The following is a 15,000-nucleotide window of genomic DNA, read 5'->3' as shown; positions in this document are numbered from 1 at the left end:
GCGAAAAGTCCGTAATCGTCGAAGTTTACGATTTCAACGACAAAAGCACTGATAATTTGATGTATAGTGTTTAGTTAATTTAGCTTAGGTGTTTAAATTTTTTGATTTCAAACCATGCCGATGTTATTTAGACAACAAAATTAGCTGGAGTGCTCACATAAACAGGAATGCTGACATGGCTCGCAGGGCATGCTACTGGATCCTCGAGACTTTCCCGTCTAGAGATGTCCCTACCATTATCCTACTTTTTTCTACTATTGCTTGCCCTTACCATGAATACTGTTGACCGTTGTGCCCACCTCGCCCCACACGATACAGAATATTATGGAAATTGAAGATCCCCAGAGATCAGTCAAAAAAAAAAATAGATGACATGACATGCCTTGACTATTGGGATCGATTCAATAAGCTTAGACTTTGCTCCCTCCAACGCCGCCGTGAGCGCTATATCATCTGTATGATGTGGAAAATATTCCATCAACATTGCCCAAATGATATTGGTATCAACATTACAATTCATCCGACGCTTGGCCCCCGTGTGATCCGCCCACCACAGAAATCATGTTCGTGTTGTATCACAACACTACGACAGAACTATTTCACCTCAACTTGTCCTGCTCTCTCCAACACCGTGCCAGCCCACATAAAGGAGGAAGTGATTTCACGACTTTCAAACGGTCCCTAGATGATTACCAGACAAACCACCCACACCTGGATATGTCACTGAAATCAATAACTCTCTGCTCGAATGACTGTGTATCTCTTCCAGGTGGTGCTATTAAATTAGACATGGCCTGAGTCAACTTCGGCTGAAACTTATCTAAGTAATATATTTCAATATTCGTTAGGGCAGCGAGCTGGAAGAACCGTTATAACGCCGAACAAAATGCTTAGCAGTATTTCGTGTCCGTCTTTACATTCTGAATCGACTTTACCTTCCATCTTTTGAGATACAGAGGTAGATGCAATCGACTTACCCACAACCTGCCAAACTTGCAGGCTTTGTGCAAAAATTTGAAACCAATGTTATTTTTATATTCTTTAGGACAGCGAGCTGGCAGAACTGTTAACACGCTGAACAAAATGGTTAGCAGCATTTCGTTGGTCTTTACATTCTGAGTTCAAATTCCACCGAAGTCGACTTTGTTTTCATCCTTTCGTGGTCGATAAAATAAAGACCAAATTAAGCACTAGGGTCGATATGTTTTTGACCCCGCCCCCATCGCTTGAGAACCAATGTTCATTTATTCATGTCCCCATAACTTCCAAGTAACCAATACAATAAGGGCTAGACTTATAAAATATGCAGCGGGGTCGATTTGTTCGACTTAAAAGCCTTCAAGCGGTTGCTCCAGCATGGCCGCAGACCAATGGCTGAAACAAGGAAGAAGCTAAAAGATAACACAAAATATACTGCTCTATTTATTGTTAATTAGTGCCAACAGTCGCAATAACAACGGTGGTTACGACAAGTCGTAGTAGCTTTTCGATGTGATAGTGGTGAGACTAGTAGTAGTAGTGGTGGTGGTGGTGGTGGTAGATGTAATAGACTTACCTGGAACCGGCCGAACTTGCTAGCCTTGTGCAAAAATTTGGAACGAATGTTATTTTATATTCTTTAGAGCAGCGAGCTGGCAGAATCGTTAACACTAGTAGTAGTAGTAGTAGTAGTAGTAGTAGTAGTGGGGGAGGGGTGAAAATGCAGGCGATAGTAGTAGTAGTAGTAGTAGTAGTAGTGGTGGTGTTAGTGATGATGCTGGTGGCGCTGGTGGTGCTGATGGTAGTAGTAGTAGTAGTAGTAGTAGCTGTTGTTAGACTCGTTGTTTTATGTTGTTGGTGATTATGAAGGAAGTATGTTAATGTTAATCCGTTTCGTTCCGCTGAGAGTCGTTAAAAGTATATATACTCGCTAACAAACACTGCTATTGTATACTAGAAATACCGTCAAAGCAGCAAAACAAAGCCAAAAACATAAAACCCCAAAGCGAGATGGGTGGGCGTGATGGGGGAAGGGGGGGCCTTTTGCTGTTGTAATTGTTGTTGATGTTTATTACCAATACAAATGTGTAAGTGAAAGCAACGTTGTTGGCCTAAATAGTGGTGATGCTCATCATGATAATGATGATGATGATGGTGATGATGGTGGTGGTGATCGTGATGGCGGAGTTACTGAATTTGTTGTGGCGGTGATGGCGAAGGCATGTGTGACGTATGTTGCATTTGATAATAGGTATCAATGATGATGGAGGTGGTGGTGGTGGTGGTGTTAATGTTGACACTGAAGTATATTACAAGCCTGTAGCTGTCTGTTATGCCGTTTACTTCTACAATAATAATAATAATAATAATAATCATTTCTACTTGTAGGCACAAGTCCGGAAATTTGTGGAGGTGGGGTGGGGGTTAGTCGCTATCGTCGACCTCAGCACTTGACTGGTACTTAATCTATCGACACCACGAAAGGATGAATGGCAAAGTCGACCTCGGCGGAATTTGAACTCAGAATGTAAAGACTGACGAAATACCACCTGAGTATTTCGCTCGGTGTGCTAACGATTCTAAGTGCTGGCTGATAATAAATAAGATACTGCTGCAGTGGTGGAGGCGCAATGGCCCAGTGGTTAAGGCAGCGGACTCGCGGTCACAGGATCGCGGTTTCGATTCCCAGACCGGGCGCTGTGAGTGTTTATTGAGCGAAAACGCCTACAAGCCCCACGAGGCTCCAGCAGGGGATGGTGGCGAACCCTGCTGTACTCTTTCACCACAACTTTCTCTCACTCTTACTTCCTGTTTCTGTTGGTTGTGCCTGTAATCCAAAGGGTCAGCCTTGTCACACTCTCTGTCATGCTGAATATCCCCGAGGACTACGTTAAGGGTACACGTGTCTGTGGAGTGCTCAGCCACTTGCACGTTAATTTCACGAGCAGGCTGTTCCGTTGATCGGATCAACTGGAACCCTCGACGTCGTAAGTGACGGAGTGCCAACAACTACAACTGCTACAGTAATAATAATAAGAAGAATTCTTTATAATGTATGGTATATAGCAGGACCGGATTAAGATCCATAGTGACCCTAAGCACTTAAAATATTTTGGTGCCCCCTTATACATGTAGTTCAAAATATGAACAATAATAAACTATAAAATAATCTTTTATTTTCCATAATAAAACAAAACTTATAGGAAAATGGAAAATAATGGTTATTTTTGTTTACTTCCACTTTATTTACATTTGAGGTTTCTCCTGTTTTTTTTTTTTTTGTTTTTTTTTTTCTAGTTGCAAAGTCTTTGATCAGATCCTCACTTTGTCGTCATGAACATCTTGAAATTATATTTCCTATCATATAAACCATTTCGAATATAATTTTAGCAAATTTAAAGTGATTTCTTTTGTGCCGTAAACCATTTACAATTTCTGTGCTACTTCTCTTCCATTTATGCCCTAAGCGCTTATTTTGCTCTGACACAAGTTCAGGACAGCTAGTAGATACCTTCATCTCCAGTACTTGAATGGCATTTTGTTTTATAGAACTCGAAAGCATAATAAGCAAGGCTGATCTCAGCGAGATTTGAACTCAGAACGTAAAAAGCTATAAGAAATGCTGCTTTTCAAGCGCTAACGATTGTGTCCGTTCACCGTCTTAATAATAATAATAATAATAATAATACCAGTTGAGCATGACCCTTAGTGGTTGACGATATGTGCATCTCTGACCATGAGCAGAAGTAGTGGGGGAGCATCATAGCCATGTGTTGAGAGGAATTCTTTGGGGTTTGAATAATTCACCTTTGGAAACATTGGTATTTTGCTCAACATCCTTAAACAAACCTTATTCAGAGACCTTTTGAGCGGGATGGGCTACTTGACCTGAAGAAAATTCTAGCTGGGCCCCACCTGCGTTGTCATGCGCTGTTTATCTTGATACGAGATCACCATGTCGCGCACATATGGTTGTGATGCATGTGCGATGGGTATAATGGGCTTCTTATATTTTACCCCAGTGTCACTTTGATGGCAAGGACTGCTCTCTCACTCAATAATAATCCTATCTACCAGAGGCATAAGGCTTGAAATGTTTTTAGGTGGGGGGGGGGGGGCTAGTCGATTACAACGACTCCAGCTTTTTTTTTAGGGGAGGGAGATAGTCGACCACAACAACCCCGGTTCAACTGGTATTTTATTTTATCCATCCTGAAAGGATGAAAAGCAAAGTCGGTCACAGTAGCATTTGAACTTATAGCGGAAAGAGCCGAAAAAATACCGCTAAGCACTTTGTGGGACGCGCTAAGGATTCTGTCATCCCCACCCCATTAATAGTAATCCTTTCTATAATAGGCACAATGCTTTAGAATTGGGGATGAGGGTTAGTCGATTACATCGCCCCGAAGTTCTCAACTGCTACTTATTTTATCAACCCTCGAAAGGATGAAAGGCAAAGTCGACTTCGGCTGTATCCGAACTCTGAGCCAGAAGGAAATGCGGCTAAGTATCATATCCGACATGGTAAATATTTTGTCTGCTGCCATCTGAAGGAGTTTCTTTTAGACATCGTACGTCGGCGTACGTATGGTACCAGAAGCAGTGGTAGTAACAGAAGTTGTGCTTACAGACGTGATGGTCACCGATGGAGCTGCGACTGTGATGGCCGTAGTACTACTAGCAGAGTTACGTAATACTGTTGCGATGGCGGTGATTATAAAATTTCCTTTATTCTTGTATTTTTTTACATGTCTCAGTCATTATGATCAAGCTGGAGCACCACCTTGGAAAGTTTTAGTCGAGCGAACTGATTAAACTTAAAGACGCGCACGCGCGAGCACACATAAATTTATGTATATTTGCATGTACGTATGTATTTATGTATGCATTATGTATGTATGTATGTATGCATGGAGGTAGGCAGGAGGTATGCATGTATGTATTTATATGTATTCACATATACAAATATCTGTATATATAGGGCTGAAATACTGACACACACACACACACACACACACACACACAAACATACATATATTCGACAGTCTTCTATACACATGCCCCTCTACCAAATTCACTCACAAGGCACTGACCAGCCCAGGTAATATTAAAAAAAACACTTGCTCAAGGTGCCGTACAATGAGACTGAACCCGAATCCAAGCGGATAGAAACCACGCAGTCGTATATAATACTTTTTTTTTTTTTTTTGAGAATCATATCATTGCTCTATGTCTTCACACTAACCTGTTCTTGGGATCATACTGACCTATTTTTTGTGTCGGCCTCTTATATTTCACGACATTCCAAGTATAAATAATGTTATCACACAGAACCTTCTGCATATATTAGTAATAATATTGTCCTATTATTTTAAACCCGTTTAATAAATGCACTAGGAAGTAGTCTTAGCTGTTTAGTTGCAATTTCTAAGATGGAACCATTTCCTTTGCGTACAGTGTTCATACACTTGGGAAATACACAAACATTACAACTTGACATATTCAATAGTTGAAATATTAAATAGTTAGATGTTCATGTTTATATACAACTCTATTGATACACATGCGTACAAACGAGTGTGTGTTCATCATATCTACGTGTGACATATGTGAGAATTATTAACATATTTTCGAATACAAATACACGGCCTATATGCATACGTGTCACTGGTCCAGTAAATGAATTCAACATTATAGTATTGTAATAAAGTAAACCAGTGCGGAGAAACACATACACCCTCCCACTTATACGTATATATATGTGTGTATGTTGGGTGTTTGTGGGTATGTATGTGAATGTATACATATATATGCATACATATACATATGTGCATAATATATAAAACAGTAAAACTCAGCTTTGTATGCTTAAAGATGGATGTGTCCAACGCGCCCACGAACCTTTAATTAATGCGGAACAGAGTCAAATTGATATAAAAATTCTATTCCTCACCTACCAAATATGCCCAGCGCTACTTACGCTTCGTTTGATCCCCCCTCTCTCTCTCTCTCACACACACACACATCTATTTATGTTTATATATAAGTGTGAATGCATGTGTCTTTGTGTCTGTATTTGTCTTCTACCATCGCTTGACAACCGTTGTTGGTTTGTTTATGTTCTCATAACTTACGGATTCGGCTAAAGATACCGATACAATAAGTACCAGGTTTAAAAACAAAATAAGTACCGGGGTCTATTCGTTCGACAAAAATTCTTCAGAGCGCAACCCTAGCATAAGCGAGGTCTAATGACTAAAGGAAGTAAAATATAAACGTTACATACATACATACATACATACATACATACATACATACCAAGTTCCCACACTATAATAGCCACTCATAATACAAAGGAGTCCAGGTGGAATGTCTCAGTGCAAACCTCAACAGGCCTGATATAATGATTTGGGATAGAGAAGAGAAACTGTGTACAGTTGTGGAAACCAGCTGCCCACTGGATGTTAACATAAAGCTGAAGATCAGTGAAAAAGAGAATACCTATGCTGAACTATTGAGAAATCTGCAGTTACTCTATCCAGATTACAAGTTCAGGTTTATACCTGTAATTATTGGGGAACTGGGATATGTAACACACTGCCTAAATACTAATCCTGAGAAATGAGGATACTCAAAACCAGAAAGGAGGAAGCTGATTCGAAGAATACAGATCCAAGGCATCAATGGAACTGTAAAATCTATAAAACTTTCCAGAAGTTTAACGTTTAAGTATATATGAGCATGTCTAGATATGCAACTACATGCATGAGAAGAGATACAAAAAACAAAACATACAAATCTTCATGCATACATGCATACATGCATACATACATACATACATACATACATACATACATACAAAAATACGGTATTGTTGATGTTGAAATTCCAATGAAGGAGCCTTTGATTTAGGGTAAGAATCGGCTCTTTCTCTATCGGCAAGAAATCTTGAAATAAAACTGTATAACGGCATACATACATGCATACATATACGTACATGTATTAATTAATAAACCTTCGGCTTAGTCTGATTTTCACGTTTTGTTATTTGCAATTTTTACAATTTTACAATATTGAAATAAACTAGTACTTTCATGTGTTACGCAATCATCAGGTTTATCTAGTGACAGTCGTGTTCTACAATCGACATGTGTGTGTGTGTGTGTGTGTGTGTGTGTGTGTGTGTGTGTGTGTGTGTGAGAGAGAGAGAGAGAGAGAGAGAGAGAGAGAGAGAGAGAGAGAGAGAGAGAGAGAGAGAGAGAGAAAGAGAGAGAGAGAGAGAGAGAGTGTGTGTGTGTGTGTTTCGAGCATAAACTGAAGTATCGCCAGATGAAATCCTCGTTCATAGGCATATATTGATATTTCTAATTGCCAGAAGAAATACACCAAACATAGCATTCCGTTCTCGATTCCCTGGGAGTATATTAAAAAACACAAACAGACATAAGCATATGTACGACCACACACACACACTCACACACACACACACATGCTTATATAAACATGCTATTTAATTATTTTGCTTGTTTAATTGAACATTTGAACTATGGCCAAGACGACCTTTCAGCAGTTGCTTTTTAATAAATGAGAGGATTTTATAACGCTTCCTTGTATGCACAGCCGATCGTTTTGTAGGCCCATTTTCAAGCTGAAGAATTTCGAAGTGCAGTTTAAATCTGCTAACATCCATCCTTTCCGTGTAAAGTTTCCCAGGTATCTTTCCGACAGGGATTTGCAAATCTGTGAAAATTTCTACCATAATCAACCTCCGTATCTTGTTTCAGTACGAAACGGTGATATGTGAATCTTCAGAATCTTTTCGGGACTTAATATCGCTACAAATGTCAAAGTCTGTAGCTAGTCTTTCCATGAAATTCCATGTAGTGTGTGTGTGTGTGTGTGTGTGTGTGTGTGTGTGTGTGTGTGTGTGTGTGTGTTTGTTTGGTTGGTTGCTTGCTTGTGTGTGTTTGTGTATGCGCGTGTGACCGGGACATCAGTTTCGCATTTAGCAGCTGATACCAGTAGGAATAAATCGCTAAAGGCGAAACGTAAAATTTCAATTCAAACGAATATTTTCAATGAATTTTACTCTACTAAAATATATCGAGTCCCACCATTAGTAAATGCTTTTGTTGTTTTTTTACCCCTTGATCAACAATACAAAATAATACATCGAGACACCACACATACACGCGCGCATATGTTAGTTTATATGGTCGTCCCGAGGCTATAGTAGAAGACACATGCCCAAGTGGAACAGAACCCAGAACCTGTGGTTGGAAAACAAACTTTTTACCACACTGTCACGCCGATATAAATTTGCGTGTGTGTGTGTGTACGAAATGTAATTGGTCGTTCTGCACTCGTGTAGACGAAAACTTTATGCATATTATATACAGTCCATTTGCATGTGTGTGCAGACGCGCGTGACTACGAATCTGTGCGCACGCCAGCGTGTGTATGTGCGCATGTGCATTTGCGTATACACACACAATGCACTTGATGGCGTATTGCAAATGAGTGCATATATTTCAGAATCTTACTAAAAGTGTTTATCTGGTGTCTTAACCTCCGCTACTTTTTAATTAACAAATTAATTAACTCATTGATTACTTTCTATAGATCGTCAGAGAAAGTCGTGAGAAAGCCAGAAGACGGAAAGTCACGACAGAGAACCGAACAGAAAATAGACGTTCGTGAGTGATATGACTGTTTCTTTGTTTGGCTTTGTTTTCTTGATGCTTTAATATCTTGCCTGAGATTAAACAAGTGTTTGTGGCGTGGAAAGCAGAGTTAATTTAAAACTAATTCCATAGAATGTTCTTGAATGTCAGTAGGGGCGGGGTGTTTGACTGGGATGGCTTACTGCATACAAATTAAACACCAGAAGTAGTAGTAGTAGTAGTAGTAGTAGTAACAGTAGTAGTATAATTGATTTCAAAGTTTGGCATAAGGCCAGCAATATAGGCAGCGGATATAAGTCGATCACATCGACCCCCAGAGTTCAACTGGCACTTATTTTATCGACTCCGAAAGGATGAAAGGCAATGTCGACCTCAGCAGAATTTGAACTCAGGACGTGATGACGGACGAAATGCCGCTAACCATTTTGCCCGGCGTGCTAACGATTCTGCCAGCTCACCGCCTTATGCTGTAGTAGTATTGGATTGAATTGAACTACTTTCAGCTCACCATGGCCATGCTGGGGCACCGCCATTTATAATATATAATTAATATATACATATACATACATAAAGGATGAAAGGTGGAGGCGCGTGGCTTAGTGGTTAGGGTGTCAGCATCATGATCGTAAGATTGTGGTTTCGATTTCTGGACCGGGTGACACGTTGTGTTCTTGAGCAAAACACTTCATTTCACGTTGCTCCAGTCCACTCAGCTGGCAAAAATGAGTAACGCTGCGATGGACTGGCGTCCCGTCCAGCTGGGGAACACATACGCCATTGAAACCGGGGAAACCGGGCCCATGAGCCTGGCTAGGCTTTAAAAGGGCGCATTTATTTTTATTTATTTAAAGGATGAAAGGCACAGTCGATCTCGGCGGAATTTGAACTCAGAATATAAAGACCCACGAAATGCCGCTAAACACTCCGCTCGGCATGCTTAGCGATTCTGCTAGCTCGGCGCCCTAAAATGAATCGCTGCGGGCAAGATTCAATAACGATAATAATAGCTCATCAAATTTTGGCGTAAGGCTAGCAATTCTAGGGGATAGGATGCTCGATTACTTCGATCCAAATATTTGTCTTGTACTCTATCTTATCGAGAAAGAAAAGATGAAAGTTAAAGTCGCCCTCGGCGTATTTAGAACGCAGCACTACAAAATATGAAATTAACTACAATAGGTTTTTTAATATCATTATCAATTTATTCTTAACGGAATGTAGAAGGCTTTGAAATTTGAGGTTGGTTCAGTTGATTAAATCGAACCCAGAACTTCAGTGGATTTATATTTATTTTTATTCATTTCCGTCAACCCCTGAACGATGGAAGCTGAAGATGTCCTAATAATATAATTTTAGATCAAGAAACAGAGATGAAAGAATTGCAACAAAACTAAATTTAGAAATATTTAAGTATGAAGAAATATTATAGATGCATTAAATGCATAAATTCTAAAAACGAGTCTAAATATTTAAAAACTAGGTAATAATCACGGATAAATTAAAATAAATTGCGTTTGCTAGTAATAAATTATAATATTCTCCACTGAATATTAGATTAATTAACCAGACAGAATAATCTGTTAAATAATGACCACACAAAATCCGATACAGAAAGATTAAATTTAACGCGAATACTAAGAGGTGTGTGTGTATGAGGTGCTTATGATACACAAAGGAATATAATAAAATATCTCTACAGCAGGACTACAAAAATATTCTATAAAGAATATTGGGGAATTAACCAAAATAACTACAAAATACGATTTAAAAAAACCCCAAAGATAATAAATACGAAACACAAGATGAAATAATAGATAGTTGTGAAGCCAAAGGAGACTCGATAGAAACTGTGAAATAACAAAAATTGGAGCAACAAAATTTCTTACTAAAACGATAGTAAGAATACTCCTTGTGTAGCCAATTCACGAGAAGCAAACGAAGGGAGAGGAAATAAACAAAGAAAAACAACATGGCAGTTTGGGAAACGTAGAAATATAGTGTTAAACTTAACAGTTTGCATAAAAGTGAAAGAAAACTCAGTGTTCCATCTAAAAATAAAAGTGTTTTTAAAAAAGTCAAAAGATATCAACTAGATTATGGCTGGGAGATAACAGTTTATTCAGAATAGCCGCCTTCAGCTTCCACCACGGCATCATGACGACTCCGGAACCTGGCGCATGCGTTCCTCACTGTGTCCCTGGGAAGATATTTGAACACCTTATTCTTGGCCACCACCTCGGCCTTGGTGTTGTATGTAGAGCGGTTGGTGTCTTTCCCTACACATAATAATCCAAGGGATTACAACCGGCAGAATCAGTGGCCAGATATTGAGGCTGGTGAAGTTGGAGGAATTCTTCAACAACCACTTCTCACTCTTTCCAGAATTACAGCAAGGAGCCACATCCTGCAGCCACACATATGGCCTTCTAGCAGTAATCCTCTCCAGCCAAAGATTGACAACAGTTTCCAGCAGCTTTACGTTACCGTCTAAATCGATCCTAAGGTTCTGTTCAAAGATGTGGGGACGAGTTCCCACGTACGGATGAAGTCAGAGCACCTTCCGTGTCCCTTCCTACTGGCCATGGCTTCGTATACCTCATTGCAGCTGTCCATATCACGTCTTACAGCATTTACAGTGTTCATAGAGCATTGAGCAACAATGATGATGTAAGGCATTTTAATACCCGGCGCGAATCTTCACGATACAAGTAACTCATTTCCAGTATTCAGATGGCTTCCAGTCCTCCATGTCAGCTAACTTCTTTTCAAATGCAACTTTAATCTTTATGGTCTTCAATGATGTTTACAGTTTACCCATACCTCAAGCTGTTCCTGAAAAAAGGATACATAAAAAGTCGTAAACTTTATCTCGGATACCCTGTAGTAGCTGAGACTAAAGGATTTTATATCGTGGTACAGGATCACAGCCTTCCCTCAAGAAAGTATTATTAGAATGCAATGAAGCAAATTAACTGTAGCATATGATGAGATAATTAAAGTTATTGTCTTAAGCAACGCGAAGAAACAATAATGGATTACATCGGGTCTCAAGACATGCAACTTAACTCGAAAAACGACGTAAAACAAAATCATATATGAGTGCATGTATAACACTACGTGCGCGCGCGCGAGAGAGAGAGACTGAGGCCTACGTGAAGCCCTGTTTAGTCGGTCACTAGGTGCGGGACCCGGAGACCCAAGAGAAAGCACCGTAGATTTCTGAGAGAAAACTTCTCACTTCCATATCACGAAGGGCCCAAAAGCGAAATCCTTCCGTCTCGAGAGTCCATGCTGATAATATCCAGACGGAATTGGCTTGCTATACTTGTCAGCTTGAACATTTTTAGATCCCAATTTTAAAGTACCTCTATTTTTAGGATGACTTTTTTGATTAACCAATTAATTTAAACTGACAATGATCTGTAGCAGTCAGTATATACTGACGGGTATCCTTGATTGGGAATATCATTCGAGCTTCAGCGCATTTAACGTATCATGGTGCAGTATGACGTTACATCATGCACAATTTCAAGAAATAGGAATGTAACGTTAAAATACTAGGCACGCGTGCGAACACGCACTCACACACAGACTTGCATACATACACACACAGACATATAAACACGTTGCACGGAATTTCTCAATTTTGATCATCGGATCTGAGTATCGAGAACGAGGACTACCAAGTATTGGCTCACTGAGCCTCACTTTGAACAAACATTACTCATACATACATACATACATTATATATTATATATATATATATATATATATATATATATATATATATATATATATATATATATATATATATACACAGATATAGGGCAGGGAATTGCCAATTAGTAATAAAATTAATAATTAACAATTTTGCCAAGTAGTTCAGTATGACAAAAAACCTTTATCGGTAAAAACATTTATAATCATAAATATTTATGATTATATATATATATATATATATATATATATATATATATATATACACACAATATATATACATATACAATATATATACATATATACATACATATGTATATGTATATATATATATATATATATATATATATATATATATATATATATATATATATATATATATATATAAAAGAAATATACATGTACGTATATACATATATAAACAAATATATGTGAAGGCGCATGGATCAGTGGTTAGAGCGTGGATTTTACGATCGTGAGATTGTGAGTTCGAATCGCGGACCGGGCTGCGTGTGGTGTTCTTGAACAAGACACTCTATTTCACGTTGCTCCAGTTCACTCAGCTGTAGAAATGAGTTGCGACGTCACAGGTACCAAGATGTATCGGCCTTTGTCTTTCTCTTGGATAACATCAGTGGTGTGGAGAGGGGAGACTGGTATGCATGGGTGACTTCTGGTCTTCCATAAACAACCTTGCCCAGACTTGTGCCTGGGAGGGTAACTTTCTAGATGCAATCCCATGGTCAGTCATGATCGAAGGGGGAGTCTCATATAATACAAATATATATATAATGTACATATATATATATATATATATATATATATATATATATAATGTACACATATATATATATATATACATGTACATATATATATACATAAATATATATGTGTATATAGATATATGTATATATACATGTACACATATATATATATATATATATATATATATATATATATATATATATATATATATATATATATATATATATATATATATATATATATATATATCATATATACATGATTTCATGGGTGAAATGTGTGTGTGTACTTTTCTACAGACAGGAAGTTCTATATTTTATTGCTAATTTCCTCTCTCTCTTTAAGAAACAAAAATAAAAACCAAGAACACCAAAACAAAGACAAAAAAAAACATAAACAAAAAAAAACTCTCCTAGCTTTCTAGCACGTTCATTTCAAATTGGTTTGTTGTTGTTTATTTCCGCTCTAACCCACCAATTGGTGGCGCTAGCTGCTAATAACATGCTATTAATGGCAATAATACTTGAGATCTTTTAGCAATACTCTTTCATTAAGAATGACATCTATTTACAGCATTTTGCTAAAATTGTCGTTAATAAGGGAAAACCTGACTTTAATGGTTCTGTGCAATGTGTTTTTTTTCTTTGATTTTGTTTTTCTTAATTTTATTTTGAAAATATTTTTATGTTAAAATTTATTTAACACGTATATGTTTATTCATATACACGTCCATGCATACACATTTGCATACGTGTGTGTGAGTGAGTGTGTGTGTGTGTGTGTATGTGTGTGTGTGTGTGTATGTGTCTGTGTACATACATACGCATACCCATATATACATTCATATCAATATCAGTACCCATATCAATGCCAGCGAAATTGCATTCACAAATGTGCACATATATATACATACAGTGAGATATGCATGTATGAATAGATAGATAGAAAGATAGATAGATACATAGATACATACATACATACATACATAAATACATACATACATACCTACGTACATACATACATACATACGTGCATGCATTCATATATGTGCACGCATGTATATGCATGTTTTTTATATATGTACATATAAACCTATATATATAAGCATATATTCATATATATATTACCACAATATTATATATACACATACAAAATGCACATATATATCTATGTACACGCATACACATACATATGCTCATATACGCGCACACACGCACACCCATATGGTTATATATGCACACATGCATTCACACAAATATAGCATGGCGGAGGAAGAGAAAAGAGGATGAGAGAGAGAGAGAGACTGAGAGACAGTGAGAGGAAGAGAAACAGAGGAGAGAGAAAGAGAAAGATAGAATCAAGCAGTTGCATCTTTAAATGTCTACTTAGAGAATAACTTTACAGCGAGATTCAAAAGAGCTTCAGTACCTAGGGTTTGTGTAAATGTAAATATATTGTGCATGCTAACTCAAGCCTCTTTACATATAATTACTCAGACATTTATGCTTGGAGGAAATTCTTATTCAACGATGATTGATAGTGACAATTGCGTATTGTCGGATGCTACGGCAAGAACAGGACATACCTCGCAAATACGAATAAACCTAACAGCCCTGTTGATTTATGTATGGCAACTAAAGAAGAAAAACACAAATTTTTAAAAATACTTCATGCTATATTTTGGCCTTCAGCCACAAATATATTAACGGAAGAACTTTCTGAAATCCCTGCAGTGAGAAAATATTCCGGATATTAACTAAATCAACAGAGCTCCTTAATAGAAGAACAGAGTTAATCTCAACGTGTCGTTATCAAAAATATGTTCTATCTCTATAATTATAGCAATATAGTCTAA

The 15,000-nt window shown here is 37.8% G+C and overlaps 1 protein-coding gene across 1 annotated transcript in view; it reads right to left on the bottom strand.

Annotated features, from left to right (window-relative positions):
• Nucleotides 1-15,000, bottom strand: part of LOC106877990 (uncharacterized) — a 180,595-nt gene that overhangs the window by 58,187 nt on the left and 107,408 nt on the right. The gene's annotated exons all lie outside the window — the stretch shown is intronic.

Source organism: Octopus bimaculoides, chromosome 9 (genome assembly GCF_046866305.1).
Source record: "Octopus bimaculoides isolate indiv1 chromosome 9, ASM4686630v1, whole genome shotgun sequence".
In the NCBI taxonomy this organism is placed as follows: Eukaryota; Metazoa; Mollusca; class Cephalopoda; order Octopoda; family Octopodidae; genus Octopus; species Octopus bimaculoides.
This window is presented reverse-complemented; position numbering and strand designations above follow the sequence as displayed.